The following is a 15,552-nucleotide window of genomic DNA, read 5'->3' as shown; positions in this document are numbered from 1 at the left end:
TTGGGCAGTTGGATGTGAACAGTGCGTAGCATTGCGCAGTTGGAGGTGAGCCGCCAGCAGTGGTGGATGTGGGGAGAGACATGGCAGAGTTTTGAGAGCGAACGATCTGGACGTGTGTCCGTCAGAAAAAGGAAATTTGTAAGATTGGATGTCTTGAACTGATATAAATATATATATTATGACTTTGGAACACTATTAAGGTAAATACATTGTTTGTTCTCCATCAGACTCTTTCATTTGCTAACTATGCCTACCAGTAGTTAGTGTTAGCTGGCAGTATTGGCGCTCGCTGTATTGCATTAGTTCTAGTAACGAAGATTTTTGTGAGGTAAGTGATTCATGAAAGCTATAGGTTATTGTTAGTCAGGGCGATTCTTTTGTGGGAATTATTGAAAGTAAGATTGCGTTGCGCTAAAAGTATTGTGTGTCAGTTGATCAGCACAGTAATTCATAAATTTTTCTAAGGGGAGGTTTCAACACCTCATGAGAACCTAAGGACATAGTATTCCCCAAAAGATCCTGAATTTCAAACTGAATGGGAGAAGAGATATTGGAAGGCATCTGAAAAGGTGAGGATGCCGTTGTTTGTGAATTTGGAAGGGTATTAGCTTACATAATCTTTGAAAGAAATGAAATGATCGTGTGGCATTGTTGGCTGAGAGGCCACATCCGGGGAAGCTCGGCCACCGAGTGCCACATGGGGCGACTTGCGTAGAGGGGACGTGGATGAAATTTTATTTGTTTTTCGAGTCCAGGACATAAAATAATTACAAAAACCAATATGTATTGATTCACATAACAAATTTGCAAAATTAAATATGTACAGTAGTATTTATGACACAGATTCAATAATATATATAAACAAGGAGCAGAGAAACAAGCAGCAAGACGATTATATTTTTTGACGAGCCCAGCATTCGGCGGTTATCACAGCAGTTTCGCTGGCTGCAGCAAGATCACACATAGTGCATGCAGCCGGTAGGTTCCTGCAAACTAGCAGATAATGTTCGTCTTTTACGTCACCACACTGACAAGTTTCCTCCTCATTACTGAAGCCCCACTTCCTGAGGTTGGCCTTGCACCTTGACACCCCAACTCGCAGTCTGTTCAAAGTCTTCCAGGTCACGTATGACAGTTGTGAACCTTCGGCTATTTCCTCCTTGACCGTTATGTGATTGTCTTCAGCTAGGGAGTCTCGCCAAAGCTGGGAGATGAACGAATTGTCATAGTTTGCTGTAAGAAGTTTTTTCTTGACCTCAGTCTTGGCTGTTGAGGGTCATGTCCTAACAAAGGATATCTAGGGTCGATTTCTTGTTTTTTCTTCTTCACTTCTGTTGCAGCTTGCCTTCGAATGCGTGCGGGGCTATACCCATAATTTGGTACAGCTTATTGACAGGAGTAGGTCGTAAGCAGCCTGTAACAATGCGTCTTGTCTCGTTCAGGGCTTTATCTACATGTTTAGCTTGTGCAGAGGTTTTCCAGACAGGTGCTGCGTATTCTGCGGCGGAGAAACAGTCGGATGAAAAGATGATGACAACACAACACCCACTCCATGAGCGGAGAAATCTCCAACCCGGCCGGGAATCGAACTCGGGCCCACTCCATGGCAGGCTAGAACGTTACCACTCAGCTGCACAGGCGGATTCCTTGAAAGAAAAACTGATAATGATGAAAAGAAACAACTCAGTCCCTGATCCAAATGAAACGGTAGGTTATTGAAATATAACAGGACATGCAGCAAACCCACGACCAAACCTTACTGAGTGCCGTTAATAATTTATCTCCTCTGCAATGAATCTACAACGCTACTACGACGCGTTGTGATAAGTTGGGTAGCCCTGAAGGTTTCTGCAACAGCACAGATATCCATCACAAACGATTGGGTTCTTTTATTTTACAGTAAAGGACTGTGTTGTCGTGGAGCGTGTTTTTCGGTCACGTGACAAAGAAGTAAGTAGCTTCCCCGGACGCAAGTAGCGCTGCAGACGGCGGTGAAACTTCGGGTATGTGGGTCGCATATTAAATGAATTTGGCTGTGGACCCGACTCAGCCACCTTGAGCTGGCGCAATCTCCAGGGAATGTGAGGCCGTCCACTTTAAAAGATGAGACGGGGAACTTGTCCGGCAGTAGTTAGTCGTTTAACAAGTCAAGTAAAAGTCATTCAGCAGCAACCGCGTAAAGCAGAATACATGTCTTGCCCGAAGGCACCATACGTGCGTAATAAGATGACCTGTATTCGCAGAATATTTCTGGAAAAAAAAACATCTGTAGCTCTTGTTCAAATTTTTAAGAAGTTTCCAGGTTTTTAAGAGGATCAGACGGGCGCCTATTGAGCTGTTGTAAACAAACCTAGGAAAGCTAAGTTTAAATTCTTTGGCTAATGTACCTGTTTCATAATACTCAATTGCTGAAACGATTTAGTACAAGTATAAGAAAAAACTCAGTTCTGATGTTATGTAACCGCTTAATTTTTATCGAACATCGGTTTTCGGTTTCTCAAGTTCTCTAAAGAAAACTTACACAATATAGATAGTGTTATGATGTTACCAAACAGAAAGAAATACAATTCAGGACAAAGAGGATGATTTAGAAACGTCGTTGATGTAAACGGAAATATTGAATTTGATGGAGACGAAACGTAATATTACGCACAAGGCATATTTTTGGAAAGGACAGTAAGTGAATGAAAAAATCCAGTAGCTCTATGCTAAAATGAGATGATTTTGATGAAGGGCAGAAAATGTTTTTATAATCAACCTACACGGACACACTCTGGTTAATGAAATGTGAAAAATTATACTAGATTTGTTCTGTAGATACAATTGAGGGATTGTGTGACATGTGCTTAATATTTTATTCACTTGGCAACTATTCTGTGAATCACAGTGATGCATTCACAAATGTGCTGCTATGTGAGAATGTGCCTCAGAGAAGGAACAGTTAAAAAGCTTCTCTCTTCTAAACTAAACAAAATCAGAAAAGAGAAGGAACAGTTAAAAAGCATCTCTCTTAGAAACAAAAGCAATTTCTTACACAATCTAAAACGTCTGTAACACCACCACTGAAACTTAGCAAAAATGTGGTAAAAAACAGTTCTTTTTCTAGATCAAAACGACATACAGAAATTTCCATGGATGAAAAGGCGGAAAACTGTTACATGGAGTAAAATATAAACTGATGGCCATTAAAATAGCAACACCAAGAAGGATAGCTAATAACGGAATTTTTCTAATTATACATATGCAGTACATTAGGAAGAACACTTGATTGAATTTGATGGTTCGGGAGTGTGGAAGGTGCGAATTTCAGTACACAATCACATCAACAATCGACTTAGGCAGGTTTAGGAAGACTGCAATTTTCCTGGCATATTTCATACTCTGGTCACCTCCAATGACTAGTGTAGTTTCTAAGTCACTGAGCGTTCCTGACCAAGCCATTATGCAGGTACTCCTTTACTGACAATACAAGACTCTCCGCCTCGTGGCGGGTCCGCCTTTCGCGATATCTGGTGCACGATTCCGCATTATCTAGCGCTGTTTCTTTAGGGTGAGGGGATTCTTTTGACCAGATAGTGTACATAAACAATGGTATGTCATGATACAAAATAACAAGGGTTGCTGTACTGAAATCTAAAGCTTTCACCATTGAGAATTTTTTCCGCTATTTATTAAGAAAGATGATTTTCTATTGTTTTGTCAACAGGTTTCTGCAAGTCATGGTCTTTATCTTTGATTTGTGGTTATTTCACAGGTTTAATTAAAATTATTAGTTTGCAAGCTGTTGATTTCCTTCCTTTTTCAGATATAAAAGATCTGTCTTCGTTAGGTATGATACCTAATATTTTATTTACTTTCTGTTGCAAACGGTTTTATTCTATTTAATTTTACAAATGATAAGATTTACGTTGATACTGATGCCAAAAAGAAGTCACAGTTCATACCACTTTGAGAACACTGCGGAACTATCCTGAGGACTGATTGCTCCGTAAATTTTTGTGTCTTTCAATATTCATTCAGTCTAATGCCACAATTCAATTGCAAACTGATACTCATTCAGTCTAGTGCAGCAACAGATTATCATCGTTTTATTCATCTTAAAATCGATAATTTCGCCAACAACTCTAATCCGATACTGAATAGATCTCCAGTGCTCCTAAAGAGATGCTATTCAGCTCCTCGACTCCTACAGTGCTGCTACTCCGAACCCATGCTCAAAAGATACTACTGAAAAAAGACAAGGAACGGAGATTTTTTTCTGCATTACGTATTATGACATCAGATTTAACGATATTCGCTAGCAACTCTTGTTTACCAGTCTCCAAAGAATTTCTTTTATTTCCTTACTGAATGCTTCCATGTTGATGGTACTCGACTGTTTCTTCTGCCAGCCGCTACCAGATAGCGCTGATGAGGTACCAGCATACAATCAGACGTAAGCGCTGTATTTACCGATTCCATATTTCCGTCCGGTGGCCTAGGATTTTCATCTGTCACTTCTCACTTACTTCACCTCTGGCAACGTTGTTAAATGCGAAAAATGCCCAGTTCCACAGTGATTCGAAATAGACGTTAAACTGTACATCCATGCTCAGAAAGCATTGTGGTGTTAAAACCATCCTTTACGTTGGTTAATGCTGTACTTCACTTTCTAAGACATACTACACCAACCATTAAGAAATGTTGTAGAGTTTCGCATATGAAGTACGATTAATGAGCTTTCTGTTACATTCGTTATACACTATTTAACATTACATTAGTACGAAAGGTAATTCGAATTTCAACCATGTAATGTAGCCAAGTGATTTTTTAGCATTACAGTTGCTATATATGAACGTCTGTTGCCAGTTCTGCACTATCTACAGCGACATAAAGCAATCAGTGAGCTTGTTAAGGGAGACACTATCAAAAAATTTAAATTTTCTTCTACTTGGCCGATTTCAACAGAACTGTATACCAGGTAGAGCCGTATCAATAGTCAATTTCTGGAGTCCGAAACTTCATTGGTCCTTTAGTTTTGAATTTTTAATATGATTTTTACTGGTATTCTTGAAAATCAACTTTTGGCACTCAACTTCAATTTTCACATTCCAGATTTTTCAGGTACGGTCACAAGACGTAGTTCAACAGTTCTATGCATTTATTTTACGAGAAATGTTACTAATTTACTTTTATTATTTTTCATATTTCTAACTTAAATTTTCTTTAATTATCGGTGGACAAATGTGATAGTAAAATAGACAAACTAATAGTAATGCACAGGAGTATGCAAATACCTCAGGATTACTTCCTGCGAAAATCTGAGATTGTTTAATATTTAGAATAAAAAAGTTGGCATTGAACTTATAAAAATAAACTTATAGGAAAGTGGATTTTAAAATTTTATTAAGAAATGAATACTAGTACAAGATACATGCCCATTAAAATTCACCGTTGTAGTACGTTTTTCCTTCCTGCTCCTAGAAGGCTTCTTGTTCTTGTAATTTCAGGACTGGGGTAGCCTTCTTCTTGAATTTTTCCTTCTCCAGGTAGCGTCTTGTGGATTGCTAAGCAGCTTTTCTGCTGGGAGGATGATAAAGGAGTGCTGGGACTCCTGATCTCTTCAGTCTTCAAACATCCCATAGTGGACTGAGAAACAGTTTCTGCAAGACCCAGAAGCATCTTCTTTCCGGACAAAAAAATTTCTTTGGAACACTTGGGCCAAATGACTCTGTACACACATTCATTTCCATTCTGTGTTTTGTCATCAGTGCATCTTGCCAGTAATGCAACAGATGCAAGTGTATGACACACAGATACTACACTGACCGCAACAACCGTACTAAGAGGTGTGTGAATATTATCTCCGTGAGGTCCTGGTACTTCACCTGCTACCTTAAATCTCAGTACAGCCAAATCATTTTGGAATCTAAGAGTAAACACTCGAAAGATGTGAACAGCTATTAAAATCCCTAAGGGGGTGACTCATACTTGCGCGTTCAGCATATTTGCGGAATTAATTTAGCTACTTGTCAAGTGCGCAATCATTTACTAATATTATAGCAGGTATTTATTTCCGGACGAATTACACTATGTTGAGGCTGAAACGATATCTTTGTGAATTCTCTGAAAAGTACGGATAGTGCTGTATATCTCCAAGTGAAAATTATTCGGTCAAAAAATGTGGCTTATTTTACCCTGTACCGTGGGAACAGTCCTTCCTTTGGATCAATTAACTTCACAGCTATTGTGGAAAAAATGCAAGCTGGCGCCGGCTGCCGTGGCCGAGCGGCTCTAGGCGCTTCAGTCCGGAACCGCGCGACTGCTACGGTCGCAGGTTCGAATCCTGCCTCGGGCATAGATGTGTGTGATGTCCTTAGGTTAGTTAGGTTTAAGTAGTTCTAAGTTCTAGGGGACTGATGACCTCAGATGTTAAGTCCCATAGTGCTCAGAGCCATTTGAACCATTTTTTGCAAGCTGGCGACCACGGTTTCATGGTTGCGAAGTATGTTCGTAGCATTTTTTGGGAAATTTCAATTTTGAATAAAGTGTCTACCTCTTTATTAAAGCGTTTCAGTGGATCGCCTACACGAAAGTTGGTATTTGTCTGTCGAGATGAATGGGAGCTTTTAGCAAAAGACGTGACGTTACAAATATGTTCAACAGTGGCTTGAAGAGAATTTCTTTTGCTCTCCTACTTTCGATAATTTCCCAGTCAGGTTATTCTCAAAAGGTTTTGCTACGGAGAAAATAAGAATGAAGAGCAGTTTGTTGTTGCAGTTTCCTGTTTGGAGTTGTCAGTGACACAGTGCGACAGATAAACGTAACAGTTCAGAAGAATGGGCTATTCTCGAAGCTCTATCGCAGACATGCTGCGTCTACTCGTATGTGTACATACACTAAAAAAATAAAGAAAGAAAAAAGAAATGCGCACCGCGAAGGAATCATCCGAATGACACAGAAATCAGTAGACGTGATGTACACTAGTGGCCATTAAAATTACTACACCAAGAAGAAATGCAGATGATAAACGGGTATTCATTGGACAAATATATTATACTAGAACTGACATGTGATTACATTTTCACACTAGTGGCCATTAAAATTACTAGACCAAGAAGAAATGCAGATGATAAACGGGTATTCATTGGACAAATATATTATACTAGAACTGACATGTGATTACATTTTCATGCAATTTGGGTGCATAGATCCTGAAAAATCAGTACCCAGAACAACCACCTCTGGCCGTAATAACGGCCTTGATACGCCTGGGCATTGAGTCAAACAGAGCTTCGATGGCGTGTACAGGTAAGCTGCCCATGCAGCTTCAACACGATACCACAGTTCATCAAGAGCAGTGACTGGCGTATTGTGACGAGCCAGTTGCTCGGCCACCATTGACCGGACGTTTTCAATTGGTGAGAGATCAGGAGAATGTGCTGGCCAGGGCAGCAGTCGAACATTTTCTGTATCCAGAAAGGCACGTACAGGCACTGCAACATGCGGTAGTGTATTAACCTGCTGAAATGTAGGGTTTCGCAAGGATCGAATGAAGGGTAGAGCCACGGGTCGTAACACATCTGAAATGTAACGTCCACTGTTCAAAGTGCCGTCAATGCGAACAAGAGGTGACCGAGACGTGTAACCAATGGCACCCCATACCATCACGCCGGGTGATACACCAGTATGGCGATGACGAATACACGCTTCCAATGTGCGTTCACCGCGATGTCGCCAAACACGGATGCGACCATCATGATGCTGTAAACAGAACCTGGATTCATCCGAAAAAATGACGTTTTGCCATTCGTGCACCGAGGTTCGTCGTTGAGTACACCATCGCAGGCGCTCCTGTCTGTGAAGTAGCGTCAAGGGTAACCGCAGCCATGGTCTCCGAGCTGATAGTCCATGCTGCTGCAAACGTCGTTGAACTGTTCGCGCAGATGGTTGTTGTCTTGCAAACGTCCCCATCTGTTGACTCAGGGATCGAGACGTGGCTGCACGATCCGTTACAGCCATGCGGATAAGATGCCTGTCATCTCGACTGCTAGTGATACGAGGCCGTTGGGATCCAGCACGGTGTTCTGTATTACCCTCCTGAACCCACCGATTCCATATTCTGCTAACAGTAATTGGATCTCGACCAACGCGAGCAGCAATGTCGCGATACAATAAACCGCAATCACGATAGGCTACAATCCAACCTTTATCAAAGTCGGAAACGTGATGGTACGCATTTCTCCTCCTTACACGAGGCATCACAACAACGTTTCACCAGGCACCGCCGGTCAACTGCTGTTTGTGTATGAGAAATCTGTTGGAAACTTTCCTCATGTCAGCACGTTGTAGGTGTCGCTACCGGCGCCAACCTTTTGTGAATGCTCTGAAAAGCTAATCATTTGCATATCACAGCATCTTCTTCCTGTCGGTTAAATTTCGCGTCTGTAGCACGTCATCTTCGTGGTGTAGCAATTTTAATGGCGAGTAGTGTACTTGCATAAATAAACAAGTGATACGAATGATTACATTTTGAGAAAAACTGGATGATTTATTCAAGAGAAACAGCTCATCATACTGAGCAAGTCAGTAACGTCTTGGTCCACCTCTGGTCGTTATGGAAGCAGTTATTCGGCTTGGGATCGATAGGTTTGTTGAATGTCCCACTGAGGGGTACCGTGCCACATTTTGTCCAACTGGTGCGTTCGAGTATTATATTGCTGCAATGTTAGCCGAGGACGGCCTGCCACGCTGGGCATCAAAACAGGGCTTAGAATATCGTCGACATACTGCAGGGCTGTAAGGGTGGCGCAGATGACAACCAAAGGGGTCCTGTTATGAAAAAAAATGACACCCCAGACTGTTACACCTGGTTGTCGAGCCGTATGGAGGGTAGAGTCAGGTTGGTATTCCGCCGCTGTCTGAGGCGTCTCCAGACACATCTTCGCTGGTCATTGGGACACTGTTCGAAGCAGGACTCATCACTGAAGACCATTCTACTGCAGTCAATGAGATTATAGGCGGAAGACGTGTCTGAAGACGCCCCGGACAGCTGTGAGATACCATCCTGACTGCCGCCCGCCATATGACCCGAGAATCAGGAGTGATGGTCTGAGGTGCCATTTATTTTCATAGCAAGCCCACTTTAATTGTCATCAGCGGCGTCCTTACAGCACAACGGTACGTCGACGGTTTTCTACTCCCGTTCTGTCGCCCTTCATGACAAGCCATTCTGGGATTATATTTCAGCGAGATAATCCCCGCCCGCTCAAGGCGGGAATTGCCACTGCTTGTCAAACCCTACCTTGGCCAGCAAGGTCGCCGGATCTCTCCCCAATTGAGAACATTTGGAGCATTGTGGACAGAGCCCTCCCACCAACCCGCGATTTTGACGATCTAACGCGCCAATTGGACAGAATTGGGCACGATATCATATCCCTCAGGAGGACATCCAACAAATCTATCAATGAATGCCAAGGCGAATAACTGCTTGCATAAGGCCCAGTGGTCGACCAAAGCGTTGTTGACTTGCACAATTTGTGAAGCCCTTTCTCTTGAATAAATCATTCATCTTTTCTGAAATTTTGTTTGTCTGCACATGTATATCATATCTAACGATTTCCGTGCTAATTCCTTGGTGGTGGCGCTTTTTTTTATCATGGAGTGTACGTACTCCATAAGCCAGTGTGCCTGACGATGGGAATCTTGGACCCTGCCCGTCATTCTCTTTCCTACTCCATTCGGAAACGGATTTGTGGAGAAAGGACTCTCTGTATGCCTCAGTAGGAGCCATCATTCCTCTAATATTATCTCCGCGGCCCTTATGTGAGATGTGCGTTGACAGCAGTAGAATCGTTCTGCAGTCCGTCGCAAATGACGGTTTTCCAAATTTTCTCAATATTGTTTCTCGAAAAGAACGTCGTCTTCCCTCCAGGGATTCCCATTTGAGATCTCGAAGCAGTTCCGTAATACCGACGTGTTGAGCGAATCTGCTGATAACAAATTTAGCGGCAGGTCTCTGAATTCATTTAATGCCTTCCTTTAATCCGACCTGTTGATCCCAAAAACACCCAAGCAGCACTCAAGGACGGGTCGCACAAATGTTCTATACGAAATCTCCTTTATAGGTAAGCTACACTTTCCTAAAACTCTCGCAATAAACCGAACTCTACTTTTCACCTTCCCTACTACCGACCTTACGAGCCCTTTCCATTTCATATCGATTTTCAACGTTATGCTTAGAAGTGTAGTCGTCGTGACTGTTTCATGCAGGGCACCAGCAATACTGTATTCCAACATTACAGCGTTATTTTTCCTATTCATCTGCATTAACTTGCAAGTTTTTTTACATTTAGGGCAATCTGTCATTCGTCGTATCAAATTCTATCTAAGTCATTCCATAGTGAGATTTTCACTCTGCAGCGGAGTGTGCGTTGATATGAAACTTCCTGGCAGATTAAAACTGTATGCCCGACCGAGATTCGAACTCGGGACCTTTGCCTTTCGCGGGCAAGTGCTCTACCAAATGAGCTACCGAAGCACGACTCACGGCCGGTACTCACAGCTTTACTTCTGCCAGTATCTCGTCTCATACCTTCCAACCTTTATAGAAGCTCTCCTGGTAGAGCACTTTCCCGCGAAAGGCAAAGGTCCCGAGTTCGAGTCTCGGTCGGGCACACAGTTTTAATCTGCCAGGAAGTTTCAAGTCATTCCATATCTTCCTACAGTCAGTCAACGATGATACATAGAAGCATACTACAGCGTCATCAGCAACAGATGGTTCAGAAAAATGTGGAAAATACACCTCACGTCGGCGACGCTCTGGTGAGTTAATCTCCTTCATCGGCCGCTGAAGAGAATTCGATGCCACTAGAGGAAGAAGCAAACATAAAGGAAAAGGAAGATCAAGATTTAATGCCCCGTTGACGACGAGGACATTACAGAAGGAGCACAACCCCGGGTTAGGGAAAGATGAGGAAAGAAATCTCTCGTTTACTTTCCAACGAAACCATCCCAGCATTTGCCTTAAGCGACTGAAGGAAACCACGGAAGACCTAAACCTGAAAGGCTGGACGGGGATTTGAACGGCCCTCTTCCAGAATGGAGTTCAGCGTCTTTCCACTGCCCTAACCACTTCATCCGGTGAAGATTGGATTGGGCAATACTTCATTTTATTTCTCCAGAATGTGTGAAAATGATAAATCTCTTGCTGCCCCTTCTCTGCTTTGAAAGAAGTAAGAAAAGGTGTAAATTATTATTCGTATTACTTACGTGGTCATTTTACATTACTATACAATGACTTTACATACAAATGATGAAATATATATAAAAATACACAATATAAAAAACACACAAAATTTTATAACTTAATATCTAGGTCTCTTAACCATATCTTGGCGTCACCAAATGCAGTTCATTGGGTCCATCAGGAAATTTCCGTAGTAAACACTCTTTAGTCATGTGCTCGGTAGTTTGCACAGCAATCACACAGTCGCACGCCGCGGCTTCTTTAAACCCCCATACATACAAATCTGTCCGGAATCGTTCAGAGCTGTCCATAATTTCCTGGGAAGACGAAATCCACTCACACGTTTAGTAGGATCAGTAATAAGGCGAGAATTTGCCTGAGAAAACTGCTGCCAAACCTCCTTCCATTATTGGCACGCGAGGAGCATCTTTTGTTTGTCAGGGCGGCTTCATGGAGTTAGGGGAGTTGGAACGCGCTATCCCGACAATGTTGGCTTCCCTATGTTTCAGAAATCACTGTAGCCATTGACATGAAACTTTTACAGGACATCAAACTGTATATTCTGAATCTACTGAACTACAATAATTGGATTTCAGCCACTGATTTCAGAAATACAACTTTTTAATTACATAGTTAACATTTTGTGTACTTTTTGTACGTTATCCTAAATAATTTTAATTATACACAACATTATGTTCTTCCTTTAGTTCAGTACTACCTGAAAATTTGAATACTCAACTCGAAGTGGTTTCTGAGATTTAGGGAAAAACGCTACAGAAATGCAGATTTTCAGGAACGGCTTCTAAAGTTTCAAAAGGCTGTAACTTACTTACTATATGTTTAGTTTTTTTTATTTTTAGTCACTCAGAAGCACCCTGCACCACAATGTGTATCATACTCTTGATCTTTTTCCAATTTTTTTCTTCTTTTCTTCTTTCTGCACCCCTTAGTGGCCAAATGTGCTGCATACTTTGCTTTATCAATGAGAATCTTGTCCATCCGTTCAAGTTCTCTGATGCAGTTTGCTCCAGGATTAATTCCCATTTACTGTAGCATTTTCACCCTACAAATGTTGCCGGCATCAAAAGCAATAAGAGCATCACTGATTCCCCCCCCCCCCCCCCCTCACACACACACACACACTTTAGTGTCTTCATTTCAACAAAAACATTTCTTGGTAAGCGAATCCATATAAGATTATTGAACGACTCTTTGAGATTTTGAGTCTGACCATGCAGACACTTCTTCAGTAATCCAGGATTTGCCAGGTCTCTGTAAATAGGTTTTATGATATCCATGACTTGGTGGGATGGGACGTTTATGTCTGTATGAACTGTTTGAGTACTGGTCATTGCAGTAATTCCACCATGAATCAGGTCCAGGAGGGCAAAGGTGGTGGACTGGTTTTTCATCAGTTGACAGTCTGTGGAAGAAGGTAGCCCATACTGTCTGCTTCATTTTCAACAAATCCTCAGTATTATTTCTAATACTTTACTTTTTGAGAGATTTACCAATCTGTTCGTCAGGTTTCCTCGGAAAAACGTCAGCACTTCGACATACAACGCGTGACTATTCTATGACACAATACTATACTGTTTTTGACAGTGCTACCAATACAAACACGTAATTTAATCGTAATAACAGAGCAATCCACAGCCTTCTATATAAAATATTACCGATTTTATTAGATCTTGAAGTAATGCACGTAAAAATTTTAACATTGTCAACTGGTGTAGATTATTTATAAAAATAAAATAAAATACTTCCGTTGTGAGTTTATAGGTGACATATATATCATTATATTCGGAAAATTGCAAATTTTATAATGAGATAAAAATCAGAAAATGTGAATTTTTTTTCCATTCTAACTCCCCTTAAATCTGCTGCCAGGTAGATTCTGTAACTGACTGTACAGAAGTGAGTTCTGATGAGCAGTACACTTTTAGAACTCTCTTAGCCATGAAAGTGGTGTTTCTTTGGCACATTGAGCTGCAGCCGGCCACTAGAACAAGATCCAACGGCCGAAGATTTACAATGAATTAATTATAAAAAGGAATATTAGCATTATTCATTTATTCATTTAAATGATTCCACACGGTTTTAACATGGGCTTAATGAGTAGTTCTAGTTTGCTGTTAATGTCGGGACTCCGAGAAGATTCAGTGACGTAGTATATTTGACAGTCCGCCAAATAAGTAATTTACGTTCGCAGCAATTTGATGGTTGAATCCTTTGGGGGTTGTGGTTTATTGCTTTACACTGACTATTCTGTTTGTTGGTCTAAAGTGTTTGATAGTAGTATTGTTGGTAATCCGCACTTCGTATTATTGAAATGGTAGGCCCGTACATAACCCTCTCTAGAGACAGAGTGGTTTCTGGTTATAGGTGGTAGTGTTTAGTTGTGAAGATTGCATCGTGTACGTAGAAACAATTCATGAGCTGTATATTTTTGCGATCAGGCAGGATTCATTTGGTTAGAGAACTTTAAATTAGGGGTACAGCATGTATTTCTCTAACATGGATAAGAATAATTTTTCCTGATTTTCCTGCTAAGGATTTCATTAGGGGAACAATTAAACTGAATCACGTTCAGCACTAGTGTTCTCTTACAGGAACCTGTGTCGACTGTCGCATTCTTCTGTAAGACTGTTGGGATGAAATTGTAACCAGACGCCAATGCCTGAAGAGACTGAGCTTTGTTTGCATACGACAAGTCGAGGGTTCAAGACACGATGACACTACTATTTTTTTATATGCGTCAGATAAGAAGTTAGGGGTGCACTGGTACTCGTCTACCATTTTATTGCTGTGTAATATACTTTGCTGAATGAAACTACATTTCATACTTTTCAGTCCCTTTTTCTATAGAGACCTGATCCCTGATTTTGATTAGTTTAAAAGTAAATATAATAAAATCACAGAAAACAGGAAATATTAAAAATTAAGTAACGGGTACATAGGAAAATGTATTACTATTCTTTACTGAAAGTGAACTCTGGAAACATTATAACAAAGACTGACTTTGTATTTGCTGTCTAGTAATTTTCGTTACTGACCTAATGATAATGAAAAGAAAAATTAATGAAAGAAAAATAGTGTACTGGACATTTTTTAAAAGAAAAGACGTATAAAATACTGTTAAGCCCTAAAAGGACGAATAAATAAAATAAAAAACATATCGAAAGAGATTTACGTGTCGCGGGTATTGGCATTAATCTTAGCGTTCGGGTTGAAATAAACACTGACAAAAGTTAGTGTTACTGCTTTTTAAGATACGGAAAAGAGGTAGACGTGCACAATGTTTTTGTAAAGTCTTATGCACTCCAAGGCATTGGAATAAGTTGTTAACAGAGTCGTTGAATCCGCACTAAGGCGATGAATTCGGAGTTTTTCATGAACAAAGAAATAAAAATTTATTTACTGCTTTTGAAGGATACGGTATCGTTCCTCTTACGCTGCTGTGTATAAATTTTTGTCATAAACTTAATTAGACTGACTTCATTAGGGCCGCTCGGAGTGGCCGCGCGGTTTGAGGTGTCATGTCATGGACTGCGCGTCCCCTCCCGCCGGAGGTTCGAGTCCTCCTTCGAGCATGGGTGTGTGTGTGTTGTTCTTAGCATAAGTTAGTTTAAGTACTGTGTAAGTCTAGGGACCGATGAGCTAAGCAGTTTGATCCCTTAGGAATTCACACACATTTGAACATTTTTGGACTTCATTAGGGGATTATTGTTAGTGGTGCATAAGAGAGCATACGGAACTATAAAAAGACTTGTTCTGTTACCAATATATTATTGACACAAAGTGTGCGAAAAGAATTAGAGGCTAATGATTTATGTATAATTATAGCTGAATGAAAGTTACCCGTTGTTGCCACCTATAAAGTTTCTTGATAACTACCGTTAAAAGAGACAGTATTACAAAGTTAATTACCAGTTACGGTGTGTTGAATCATATTATAATACAAGCATACAACGTACCAGCAATTTAAGAACCTAAAGAGCTTGGAATCGTTTTACGAAAAACTGAAGTTACATGCTAGCGATCAAACATTAAAAATAAATTCTGCATTGGGAGAAAGAAGTAGGTTTAGAGTACATAATAGGGCTTAAATTTCGCGTACCATCACATACTCAGCCATAGAGTAAAACCAATGGGAAAGCAGTACGAAGAGTACCGGCTTTTGCAGCCCATCCTGAACCAGGTAGATTTCCAACAAATAAATTTTGGTTTTCCTTTTTTTGCTCTGTTTTGTAATCGTTCTTGAATGACCTAGTCCACACTGAAAATTGGCTCTAAAAATTATACGTGGAATAACACATGCAATG

The sequence above is a fragment of the Schistocerca nitens genome, chromosome 9 (genome assembly GCF_023898315.1).
Source record: "Schistocerca nitens isolate TAMUIC-IGC-003100 chromosome 9, iqSchNite1.1, whole genome shotgun sequence".
In the NCBI taxonomy this organism is placed as follows: Eukaryota; Metazoa; Arthropoda; class Insecta; order Orthoptera; family Acrididae; genus Schistocerca; species Schistocerca nitens.
Note: the sequence above shows the minus strand (reverse complement) of the source record.